A 13,316-nucleotide genomic window follows, 5' to 3' on the forward strand; every position below is an offset into this window, starting at 1 on the left:
CATGTTTGTCAGCTTTTTGCCTCAGCTTTTGGAGAATTCTGAGTATTAGAGATTTGAATTCCCTATCAGGTAGTTCTAGTGCATTTTCTTCCACTGGAGAGTCATCTGGTGTTTTATTTTGGACGCCTAGTGGAACCATCCTGTCATGTTTTTGTAAATGTTTTGATATTGTCTGTTGTCTTCGGGGCATCAAGTAGTTATTTTTATCATTTATTGATCGTAGATTTGTTTGTTTCATCCCTTTTTTTTTAAATTTGACTATGTCTGAGCAGGCGGACTGTGTGTTCTTTCTTGTTTGCTCATCTGTGGGCACAATACTTTTCGCCTCCTTCTCCAATCGGCACGGTCAGTCACTCAGATATGGTATGGCAGGGTGGGTCTAGCTGAAGAGGAGTTACTGGGACAGGTTGTTTGTGGCACTTACTACAGCCGCCAGAGTGGGTCTGTTATCAGTGCAGGGCAGGTTCCAGAAGGCCATGCCTGTGCTGCTTGGTGGTGTGATGTCAAGCGCACGGTGCAGGTAGGTAGGATGCAGTGGGGAGATTTTTATGTGTGAAGCTAAGATGGATATGGGAGAGAGGAGAGAGGAACAGGAGCCAAAAACATACAAACAAACAAAAAAGAGTGCTAGGGGAGCTTGCCTTTGGAGTGGAGAGATGAGAGACTATGAAGTGGAGAAAAACAGAAAGGGGAAGAGGAAGAAAAGAAAAGAATGAATAAATAAAAATCAGAAAGATTAAAGAACCACAAAGTTCCCAGGGATCCCACCGGTGCAGCTATGAGGTCTGGGGAAGTCGCTCTCAGGTTTTGCAGTACAGCCTAGCTAGAAGGCATAGAGGTATACAATGCCAGGTATTCAGGGAACAGAAAGAGAAGGAAGATATAGAGAGACGACAAACTGAGCAATGAAGAAGACAAAAAGGGAAAAATAGGGAAAAGAAAACGAAACAAATTAAAAAAAAAAAAAGAACAAGAAAGGCCCCTAAAAAAACAGAAAAAAAGAAAAAACAACAACAAAAAGGAAATGCCCTCAGGGATCCCTCTGTATGTCTGTGCAAGTCAAGAGGGAAGTCTCCTTGCCACGCAGCACTGGTTGACTAGAAAGGGCTCCCAACTCAAGAAAAGGAAAAGAAAACAAATAAACAATTCAAAACAAACAAACGAACAAAAGCCCCAGGATCCCACCAGTGAGGCAGCCCAGACCAGGAAGCAGCTCCACATTCGAATGGAGCTCCACAGCCCCTCAGGAAGTAGCAAAGATGGCACATGGAGCCAGGTATTTGAGCAAAAGGAGGGGGAGGTGGTGAGAGATAAGGAAGAAATCAAAAGAAGCAGAAAAAAAAGCAACACTAGCAGCCAACAAATGGCACTCAGAGAGCCAGCTAGTGTGGGCTGGTGTTTCTCGGACAAGAGACTGTCCATGGGAGGCAGAGGGGGCCGAGTGTGGGTGAAGAAGTGTAGGGAGTGGGAAAGCATATATCACAAATTACCAGAGCTCTGCAGCCCCTCAGGAAGAAGCAAAGATGGCGCACTGAGTCAGGTATTTGAGGGAAAGGAGGGGGAAGTGGTGAGAGGTAAGGAAGAAATCAAAAGAAGCAGAAAAAAGCAACACCAGCAGCCAACAAATGGCACTCAGAGAGCTGGCCCATTCGGGTGTGTGGAATCCAAGCAGCTGGTGTTTCCCGGTCAAGAGATTGTGGCCGTGGGAAGCAGAGGAGGCCAAGTCGGGGTGAAGAAGGGTGGAGGGTGGGAAAGCATATATCGCAAATTACTGGTTGTTTTGTCTCCCGCTGGGCGCTCCGTGAGGCTGCTTTCTCTTACCCCCGGTTTGCTGGTCTCCGATAGGAGTCCAAGATGGCGGATCCGCGCTGCATTAGCTGGTAGGGGCCCTCTGCACGAATCTCTCCTCACTCTCCGTTCTCTGTCAGTTTTCTCACTCCATTTGGTGCTTGGCTGAGTTATCTCTTCCTTTGATGTTTTAGGGTTTCAGGATTGTTGTATTCTCTGTTTGGCTTAGTTTTTCGGATCTTTGCTGTGAAGAGACGGTGTGATGCTTCTGCCTAGAGCGCCATTTTGCCGGAACTCCTCGAAAATGTTTTTAGTTTTGATGACTGTGGTGCGGTGAATTACTTATATGGCCCTTCTATCCATGCATGTTCTTGTGATTCCCACAAAATAATTGAATGGGACTATACAAATAAGGTGCTTATGGCCCACCAAGGGGATTAGACAACTGGCTAATAATGCAAATAATGTGCATGGAACCCTTGTAGGGGGTGGGACCATGCAAATAAGGAGAGCAGCTGCAGTGGCCTCCCAATTGACCACAGATTTCCTGAGGCTCCAGTCCAACTTTCTGTTGAGCATTGGTCATGGCCCACACCCTCCCCACCTGGTCAGTTGTTATCTGCATGGATTTAAACTGTCAAGTTAAATCAAGCTGGGTAATCATTGCAGAAGTGGATTCGATCCCTGTAAATATGTTTACTCTCATGAACATGCAATGAAAAGGCTGATGAATCTGTTCAGGCAGTCCCAATCCTACTGCATAGACACAGAATGTCTTCAGAAATTACCAGGACCCTCTGGTGATAATGGCATCAGTATTACCACAATCTTGATGGCCTGGATGGTTATGGCAGTAATCTTATTCTTACTAAAATCTCCTAATTTAAGAAAATCCGATTTACCTGGAAAGCCAACCAGTCCTCATAATGGGCAAGATCCACCAACCCCTCCTGTGGACTAACTTCGTGATATGGGAAGTGAAAATAGCTAAACACCTTGCACAACCAATGAATGAAGGTGACCAGAGCACTCTTAACCCTATTAGAACTGTTTTCCTTTTGCATCTACAATATGGGATGGTATTGTTTTCATGAGCTTCTAGAAATTTCACTTGCAAGCTATTTTTGCTTCCTGTGTTATCACCATTCCTATTTACAGTATATTTGAGTAAACGATATTCTAAAAAGTTACATGGGCATTTTTTTTTTTTTTTTGGTTGTCCTAAACTTAAACATTCCACTCATTCTATTTAACTATCATCAAAATTTTTGTGATGATTTCTGGCCTGACTGAAGTAAATGTGAGATCTCTGCATTTAAAGATTTTAAGTAGCTTTGCTAGGCTTTAACATTGTTTTTTGCACATTTATAAAGTTATCTGGGCTTGTCTGAGGTCGTATGAAAGAAAATTAGAACCATATTGTATTTACATTTACCGTGATAGTTTATTTATGGATGGCTATTTTCTCTTGTTCTTGAGACTGTAGCAGCCTTTTGAATATTTTACAAATTTTAGCTGAACTCTGTATCACCCACTACAACTGGCTTATGTGGCTAGAATCAGAGAAGAGAAGAAATGAAATGGTTGCTTACTAAGTTTTTTACTCCCATTAATAAATATCTAATGTTAAGAAAACTTTAAATAAACATAATTGATCAATATGGTGAATGTTTGACTATATTACACAATTATACTAATAGTTAATTACTTCAAAAGCACTTTACAAGAAAATATAAGTATGGTTTCCAATAGGAATGTTATACCTGGACTTAGTAGCAAGCTTACAGATTAAGTTTTGCAAGGAAAAAGAGGCTTTCAAGTTAAACAACAATTTATAATGAAAACTTTAATTCCAAGAATTCTCACAAAAGATATTACAAATGACAGCATGAAAAAAAAATCTTGCATAGTAACTCAAAGTTCATCTCTACAGTGTACCCTTAAACTGTCAGGACAATTGGTATCTTGAATAGTCTCAAATTTCCAAATAAATGATGTTAGAAATAGTTATCTAGTCATATACAGCAATCACATAAGGAAAAGTCCATTATATGACACTTGTAATCCTCTGTACACTAGCCTTACAAGGGTTCATGAAAAGAGGAGAAACATTAAGTCTTTCTGCCTTTATTAGGTACAATCTATACAGTAATAATGTAAGCTATAATCTATTGTTAAAACTAGTGCCTCTCAGGAAGCTTCTTTTCTGTTCTAACACTTCCCTCTAAGAACGAAACTCTCTTAAAGCTATTTTGGGGGCCTGTTTGGTTACTGACATTTGAATGCCTATTACTTATTTACCTTATTTTTTTATTGGAAGAAAAAAATTGGAGTCCTTTGTTATCATTCTGATTTTTAAAACATTTTAATGAATTCTTGGCTTGCTCTAAGGGAAAAGGAACGAAATTAGAATCAAGGATTTTTTTTCCTCATCCCCTATCTCATTCCTGTCTTGGTAATGGGATGGATTGTGACAGGGAGAAATATTAATATTAGCAAAGTTTTGACATGTATAAAAAAGTAAAAGGATGCACTGTTTTGCTCAGCTTGAAAAAAATGAATGCAAATGGCATAAAAAAAGTCTGGTTGACCTATGTGGTTATGGAATTTTTTTCCTAGCAAGTGATTGTGGATGACTTATGTGGGCTAGAAGATATTTTGCTATCAGTGTAAGGATTTTTCCCTCTAGATCAGCCTAGCATTTCATGGTATAGATCTGAGACATTGCTTGTATGAATTGAATAAACTTCTCTATATCATTGTACTGTTTAATAGAGTCTCTGATATACTCACGGAGTGTTCTTTTCCCTTCACTATGGTCACATTCTACGCCATAAGGTCATCATTTCATTACATAACCCAGTTTTGACTGCTTTATTCCTCCTTGTGTATCTTCGCTTTGTGCTCAACTTCTTGAAATAATATAACCAATTCTTAATTACTTGTGCTAACAGAGTGATAAGGTAGCACAGGTAAGTCAGATCCTGGATAAATGAACACCACAGAGTAAAGGATTTTCCTCTTGCTCTGGCCTACTGGAAGACTTCCCAGCTATAGCTGGTGACATAATTAAGGCAGAAAGGGCAGGAACAGCATAAAATGGAGCTAAATCCTGATAGCATTCCATTTTTCTGCCTTTGCCCTCTAAACTTTGAAGGCTTACTGCTATATCCTAACAATCTGTCCTCTAAGCTGCTAGAAAGCCAATCTCTGCAAAGATACTGATGTATACACTGAATCTACAGCTCACAAATAATTGAGAATTGACTTTGGTTTAAGAAACGGCCATAACATGGAAATAGAATGTCTACTGTTAGCTAGAGACCTGAAAATCTGTATTCTTACTCCTAGTCCTTCATTTCTGTTACATACACTTAATTGACATTTTATCTACAATTTTAGCCTTTTCCTATGTGGACCTACTTGCTTAGTAACAAAAGTTCTTACCTCAGTGAAGTATTTATCTTGATTTTATGTTGGTAAAATTTCTCTGCATTCCTGAAAAAGACAGTATACTGCACATAAAGTATTCTTGTTAACCTAACTAGTAATTTATATTATCCGATTAAATTCTTAAAACTTCTACATGTGGCTTTTTTATTGAGCACATTATTAAATCATTACTTGGCTTACAAACATTCACAGGAGTGTGGCTACAATCCTTTTAAAAAAATCTGGAAAAAAGAAAGATAAAACTCCACATTTTAATTCTTTGCCTCTTAAACATTCCACAAATACCATTAAGAGTTCATTTTGTTTGAGAGTCATTTAATGTTCTTTTATGTAAAATAATGTTTGTTGCTTTCCATATGGAGAAATTAACATTGGACATGTTTATAGTAAATAATGTTATCATGTAGCTATCCAACCACTATCCCATGGTCAGCAAGTGGTATGTTATAACTTGTAGAGATTTTCTGAAATAACTATTGAGTACAGCTATACCATGGTTCTTTCAGTGTCATTTTGGTATATGATGGATAGTGTTTATGGAATTATAGATATCTGTGATGGTTAAGGTTATGTGTCAACTTGGCTGGGCCATGATTATCAGTGGTTTGGCAGTTATGATGTAGTTTGGCAGCTATGTAATGACATAATCACCTCCATAATGAGATCTGATATAATGTAATCCACTCCATGATGAGATCTACTATGGGCAGCCATCAGTTGAAACAGTGTTTCCTTAGGAGTGTGGCCTGCATCCAATATATGTGGACTTTCTGGCAAGGTTCACTGGCTTTTGCTCACTCTAGATCCTGCATCTGACCTCTGGTTCTCGGGACTTGAACTAGCGGCTTACCTGCTGATCTTGGGATTCGTCAGCCTCTGCAGCCTGTGAGCCAGCAGCCTGCTGTCCTACCTGCCGATCTTGGGATTCATTGGCCTCTGCAGCCTGTGAGCTAGAGGACTGCTGTATGACCTGCTGATCTTGAGTTCACCAGCCTCTGCAGCTGTGTGAGTCAGGAGAAGCCTCCAGCCTGATCCACAGACTTCAGACTTTCCAGACTCCACAGCCACATGAGCCATTTCCTTGATACAAATCTCTCTCTCTCTCTCTCTCTCTATATATATATATATATATGTATGTATGTATATATACACTTCACTGGTTTGGTTTCTCTACAGAACCTAGCCTAACACAACATCTTACATTTTCTAGAGAACCTTGGAATTCTATCACTCTGAATAAAAGCCAGACACTTGAAATGAATATAAGCTAAAATTTGATCAGCTCAGCTTAAGACACAAAACAGCAATTTGAAGAAGGAAAAATGAAGAGAGTTTACAGTTCATGATTAAATTTTTGTTGTTGCAGTGGTAAGTTTAGTCTTAAAATTATAATCTTTCTAAATGAAAGATCATATGTATTTATTACCATGTCTGATGATTACTTTGTAAATTAAAAAAGTGGTCCTGTGATATATTAAATGTTAATTGCTGTTTTAAAATGTTTGTGTCATGCCAAACAAATCATGTCTGTGCCATTCAGGGTGTATTGTTAATCATTTCCTGAGTACTTGGCTTGGGATAAAGGGTTTGTACTATGCACTTTTTATTAATGAATAAATAGAGAATGTTAGTAACCAAAAAAGGGGAGGGAGAAGAAGAAGAGCTGGGAGTGGAGCATTTCCTTTGGTCCTAGGGTCCCTGTGCTGAGAACCTCCTAGACCCAGGAGTCAGGGATAGCTGTAACACTCGAGATGGCAAGAAATGGTGACAGACAAACAGTGGCAGCAGAACCAGGAGACCAGAGAGTGATAGTGTGGTGGGCCCATGGAGCGAGGTGGCTACAGTTGTTGTGGCAACCCACCGAGCATGAGAGCTCAGCACCTTCAGGCAGGAAGCTTGCTGGTAGAGTGGGGTGCCTCTGAGCACTTATTGGCAGAGTTAAAGAGCTTTGTAACACTTGCCCGAGTAGGGCAGGGGCCAAGGGGCCAAGAGCCAAAGGAGAGGGCACAGCCAAGAAGCTATCCTGACCAAAGAACTGTATCTTGAGTCATTCCTGATCCTGAATTGTAACCTGTTACTTCCCTAATAAACCCTATAACTGTGAGTATAGCCTGTGAGTTCTGTGTGGCCATTGTGACAAATTATTGAACCCAGCAAAGCAGCAGAAAGCGCTGTGGGAGGGATGGCCGGTGTCAGAATTGGTAAAAAGTTTGGAGGTGGAGGTATATTTGACCTCCACCTCATAGGAATCAGCTTTGCGCTGATGATCTTGATTCTCTTTCCTCCCCCTTGTGAAGTTAGACGAGATCTGACGCTGCCATGCTATTTTTACAATGGAGATTCAATCTATTTTTCCTTTTATGGAGCCTCTTTTTGATGTCAAGTCTAAGAACTCTTTGTCTAGCCCAAAGATTTTCTCAGATTTTTTTTCTAAATATTGTATAGTTTTACATTTTATATTTAATCTATGATCAATTTTGAGGTAATATTGCATAATGTGTGAGACTTGGGTCCTGGTTCTTTTTTTTTGGGGCGGGGGGCGTTGTTCAATTGCTCCAGCACTATTTCTTGAAAAGGCTATCCTTCCTCTATTGAATGGCATTTACTCTTTTGTTAAAAAAAGAAAAAAAAAAAAAAGCAGTTGAGCATATTTGTGTGTATCTATTTCTGAGTTCTCTCTTCTGTTCCAGGGATACATATGTCTATCCTCCCACCACACAGTCTTGACTTCTGTGGCTGTATAATAAGTCTTGAAATTGGGTAGACTGATTCCTCCCACTTTATTCTTCCTTGTCAAAATAGTTTTTGCTATTCTAGTTTCTTTGTACTTCCTATAAATTTTAGAATAATCTTGTCCATATCTACAAAAAAATGGGTGATATGTTATAGTAATTGTATTAAGCCTGTATATCAATTTGGGAAGAATTGACATCTTTACTATGTTGAGTCTTCCAATCCTTGAACACGATATGTCTCTAAATTTATTTAAATCTTTACGTTCTTTCATCATGTTGTGTATTTTTCAGCATATAAGTCTCATATATGTTTTATTAGATTTACACCTGTATTACTTTTTTTTGAATGATTGTAAATGTTACTGTATTTTTAATTGTAGTATCCATGTGTTCATTGCTAGAAATAGAAATACAATTGATTTTTACATATTTATCTTGTATCTGTTGATGTTGTTGAACTCTTTATTAGTTCTAGTTTTTTTTTTCTTTGTAGATTTCTTAGAATTTTCTATGTTGACAACCACATCCTTTGCAAATAGAGACAGTTTTATTTCTTCTTTCAGATCTGTATGCTTTTTATTCCTTTTCTTGCCCTAGCTACAACTTCCAGCCCTATATTGAATAAAAGTGGTGAGAGTGGACATCATTGCCTTGTTCTCAATCTTGCGGGAAAGCATTCAGTCTTTTACCATTAAGTATAATGTTAGTCGTAGTTTTTTTGTTATCATTTTGTTTTATTTTGTAGATGCTCTTATTCGAGTTGAGGAAGTTTCCCTCTATTGTTATTTTTCTGAGATTTTTTTTATCAAGAATAGGTGTCGAATTTTGTCAGATACTTTTTCTGCATTGATTTATACGATTTTGGGATTTTTCTTTTTTAGAGTGTTAATATAGTAGATTACATTGGTTGATTTTCAAATACTGAACCAGCTTTGGATTCCTGGACTAAACTCTACTTGGTCATAGTGTATAATCCTTTTTATATATTCCTGAATTCTATTTGCCAATATTTTATTACGGATTTTTGCATATATGTTCATAAGGGACATTAATCTGTAGTTTAATTTCTTTGTATTGTCCTTGTCTAATTTTAGTAGCAGCGTAATACAAGCTTTATAAAAAGAATTGGGAAGTGTTTCTTCCTCTCCTATTTTCCAGAAGAGATTGTATAGAATTGGTGTCAATTTTTTACATATTTGGTAGGAATCTCCAATGAAACCAACTGGGCCTGTTATTTCTTTTTTGGGAGTTTTAAAATTACAAATTCAATTTTTTTAATTGTTATGGGACTATTCAGATTATCCATTTCATTTTGGGTGAGTTATGGTAGTTTGTGTTTTTTGAGGAATCAGTCCATTTTGTATAAGATGTCAAATTGATGTGTGTAGAGGTTTTTGTAGCATTTCCTTAATTGTCCTTTGATGCCTGTAGGCCCTCAGATAGCCTCCATTTCATTCCTGTTATTGATCATTTATGTCTTCTCTCTTGTTTTCTTTGTCAGTCTTTCTGACAAAGGATTGTCAATATCTTGCTTGTCAGAGATTTGTTAATTTTATTGATCCTTTCAAAGAATCAGCTGCTTGTTTCATTGATTTTCTTTTATTATTTTTCTGCTTTCAATTGCATTGATTTCCACTCTTTATTATTTCCTTCCTTTTGCTTGCTTCAGGTTTATTTTGAGTCCCTGGGTGGCGCAAATGGTTAAGCACATGGTTACCAACCGAAAGGTTGCTGGTTTGCACACCCTGAAGCACCTCAGAAGAAAAGCCTGGTGATCTGTTTCCTAAGGTCACAGCCATGAAAACACTATGAAGCACAGTTCTGTGATGGAGATTCTACTAATATCTGACCAATTCTCCTCAAAATTGTCAAGGCCATTAAAACAAGGAAAATTTTCAAAACCATCACAGCCAAGAGAGGAGCCTCAGGACATGTGACAACTAAATGTAATATGGTATTCTGGATGGGATCCTGGAACTGAAAAGGGACATTACATAAAAACTAAGAAAATGTGATTAAAAATATGGACTTAAGAAGATGACAGAGTAGTCAGACGCTTCCTGTGGTCCCTCTTACAACAAAGACCCGAAAAAAACAAGTGAACCAATTATATACGACAATCTAGGGGCCCTGAACATCACAAGCAAAACTGAGGAACTGGACTGAGCAGTAGGAGGAGGGAGAGATGGTTCAGAAGCAGCGAGGAGTTATCAGACCTGATCCAGCAGGAACCAGTACCCTGCAGCTGGCGCACACAGTGAGGCAAGCAGTGGTGCTCAGGATGCATTTTCCACACTGGAAGAGACCGAGTGGCAGAGAGTCTACTCAAGCCTCCAGAACCAGTGAAAAGTGGCTCTCAATTGGCAAAAGATAAGTACATATGTCTAACCTACCTCGTGGATCAAAAAACACCCCCTTTGGGAAAAATCTCTCTCCCATTTACCTGTTCCTGCCTGCTTTCACCAGGTCCTGGACCAGCTTCAGCCATTGCCACATCCCCTGGGCCAGAAGTAAGGAACTTTCATGCACCCTGAGCCATTCTCCCAGCCTTGGAGAGGGAAAAAATGAACTAACAGGAATAATCTGCCAACTCCCCTAAGCTGGAACTTAGGGTAGGCGCAGCTCCTTTGGTAGGCACAGGCATAAGGAGGAAATGGACTTTGAATGCCTTTCACCTCTGCATAAACTTGTGTGGGCCCATTTCAACAGTATAGGCCTTCATTAGCACAGTACAACAGGGTATATACCTGAAGCCTAACTTCAACTGTCAGCTATATGGTGGAGTGGCAGGTTCATGACATTTGATGCCACTTTGCTCATTAAGCAGGGTCTTCACCTACCCACATCAGGGGCCTGAGGACTGGTGGCTCCACCCATGCCACCTAGCCACTTGCGACAGGGGTCCAAGAATAAGTGGTGCCTCCCAGTCCTTACAGCCAACAGCACTGGGTACCCATAGTCCTGCTGCAAAACCCACCCACCTACATGCCTTAGGGAACAGGGACACGCTTTCCCCCCAGACACTCAGGGGCAGCAATCAGCCCCCTGCCTTGCTCAGCATGTGACCCCCTACTGCAGCCAGATACCTGTGCCTACACCAACCACCCCTGCCTATCTAAGACTGTAGGTGAGATCCTGCACCGCACAGTTGGTGACTGACTACCTGGACACCTGAGCTGAATCCATACAAGAAAACTAAATGGACTTCTGAGCTCACATACCTAGTAACAGATCTAACCACCTGATGACAGGAAGTTAGAGCTTCAAAGGCACCAATAATCAAACTAGCTCACATGAGCAGCCCATTTGGGCATATCGAAACAAAACAAAACAAGAAGCTAGGACACAGTAAGCAAACATAAAATAAATAAATATAACTTATTGATGGCTCGGAGACAACAGTCAATATCAAATTACATAAAGAGGCAGTCCATGATGGCTTCAGAAGCTCCTAAAACAAAGAGTCAAGAAACTTTCCAGAGGAAGAGAATTTCTTGGAATTACCAGAGGAATACAAAAGATTAATATACAGAACTCTTCAAGATATCAGGAAGGAGATTAAGCAAAATGAGAACAAGCCGAGAAACACACAAAGCAACAGAGGAACTTAAAAAGATTAGAGAAGAGCATAAGGACAAATTTAACAGGCTGCAAGAATCCATGGAGAGACAGCAATCAGAAATCCAGAAGATTAACAATAAAATTTCAGAATTAGACAGCTCAACAGACAGTCATAGGAGCAGAACTGAGGCAATGGAAGTCAGAATTAGTGAGATTGAAGAAAAAGCACTTGGCACCAACTTATTTTAGGAAAAAATCAGATAAGAGAATTTTAAAAAATGAAGAAAATTTAAGAAATACGTGGGACTCTATCAAAAGGAATAACCTACAAGTGATTGGAGTACCAGAACGGGGCTGGGGGGTGGGGTTAACAAAAAATACACAGAGAATTGTTGAAGATTTGTTGGCAGAAAACTTCTCTGACATTGTGAAAGATGAGACGATATCTATCCAAGATGCTCATCAAACCCCACACAAGGTAGATCCCAAAAGAAAGTCACCAAGACATATTATAATCAAACTTGCCAAAACCAAAGATAAAGAGAGAATTTTAAGAGTTGCTAGGGATAAACGAAAAGTCATCTACAAAGGAGAGTCAATAAGAATAAGCTCAGACTACTCAGCAGAAACATGCAGACAAGAAGGCAATGGGAAGACATATATAAAGCCTTGAAGGAAAAAAATTGCCAGCCAAGAATTATATATCCAGCAAAACTGTCTCTCAAATATGATGGAAAAATTAGGACATTTCCAGCAAAACAGAAGTTTAGGGAATTTGCAAAAACCAAACCAAAATTACAAGAAATACTAAAGAGAGTCCTCCAGTTAGAAAATCAATAACATCAGCTAACAACCCAAGACTAAAACACAGGACACAGCAACCAGACTTCAACCCAGACAGGGAAGACACAAAAACAAATCAAAGCTAAAATGCTGAAAATAGGGAAACAGAGAAGTCAATATGTAAAAGAGGACAACATTAAAGCAAAAAAGAGGGATTGAAAGTGTAGTCATGGGTCTTTCATATGGAGAGGAAAACAAGGCAATATAAAGAAATAAAAGACTGGTTTAAACTTAGAAAAATAGGGGTAAATATTAAAGTAACCAGAAAGGAAACTAACAATCCTACACATCAAAATAAAAAACAAGAAAAACATAAAGACTCAGCAAACACAAAATCAACAACAATGAAAAAGATGAAAAGAAAATGCGTAAAGAAAAATGACTCAGCACAGAAAATTAAGTGGAACAAAGAAACTGTCAACAACACACACACATACAAATACATCAAAATGACAGCACTAAACTCATACCTGTCAATAATTACACTGAATGTAAATGGATGAAGTGCACCAATAAAGAGGCAGAGAGTGGCAGAATGGATTGAAAAACACAATCCATCTATATGCTGCCTACAAGAGACACACCTTAGACTTAAAGACAAAAACAAACTAAAACTCAAAGGATGGAAAAAGATATATCAAGCAAACAACAATCAAAAAAGAGCAGGAGTGACGATATTAATCTCTGACAAAATAGACTTCAAAGTAAAATCCACCACAAAGGATAAGGAAGGACACTATATAATGATTAAAGGATCAATACACCAGGATGACATAACCATAATAAATATTTACACACCCAACGACAGGGCTCGAAAATACATAAAAAAACTCTAACAGCATTGAAAAGAGAGATAGACAGCTCCACAACACAATACTTTCAGTGAAGGACAGAACATCCAGAAAGAAGCTCACTAAAGACACAGAAAATCTAAAT

General features: G+C 38.9%; 1 pseudogene; it reads left to right on the top strand.

Moving 5' to 3' along the window:
* Positions 1–2,092: 2,092 nt before the first annotated feature.
* Positions 2,093–2,830, top strand: LOC111820058 (small integral membrane protein 14 pseudogene; annotated as a pseudogene).
* The last annotated feature ends 10,486 nt before the right edge of the window (positions 2,831–13,316 follow it).

This window comes from Trichechus manatus, unplaced genomic scaffold (assembly GCF_000243295.1).
Source record: "Trichechus manatus latirostris isolate Lorelei unplaced genomic scaffold, TriManLat1.0 scaffold00025, whole genome shotgun sequence".
NCBI lineage: Eukaryota > Metazoa > Chordata > Mammalia > Sirenia > Trichechidae > Trichechus > Trichechus manatus.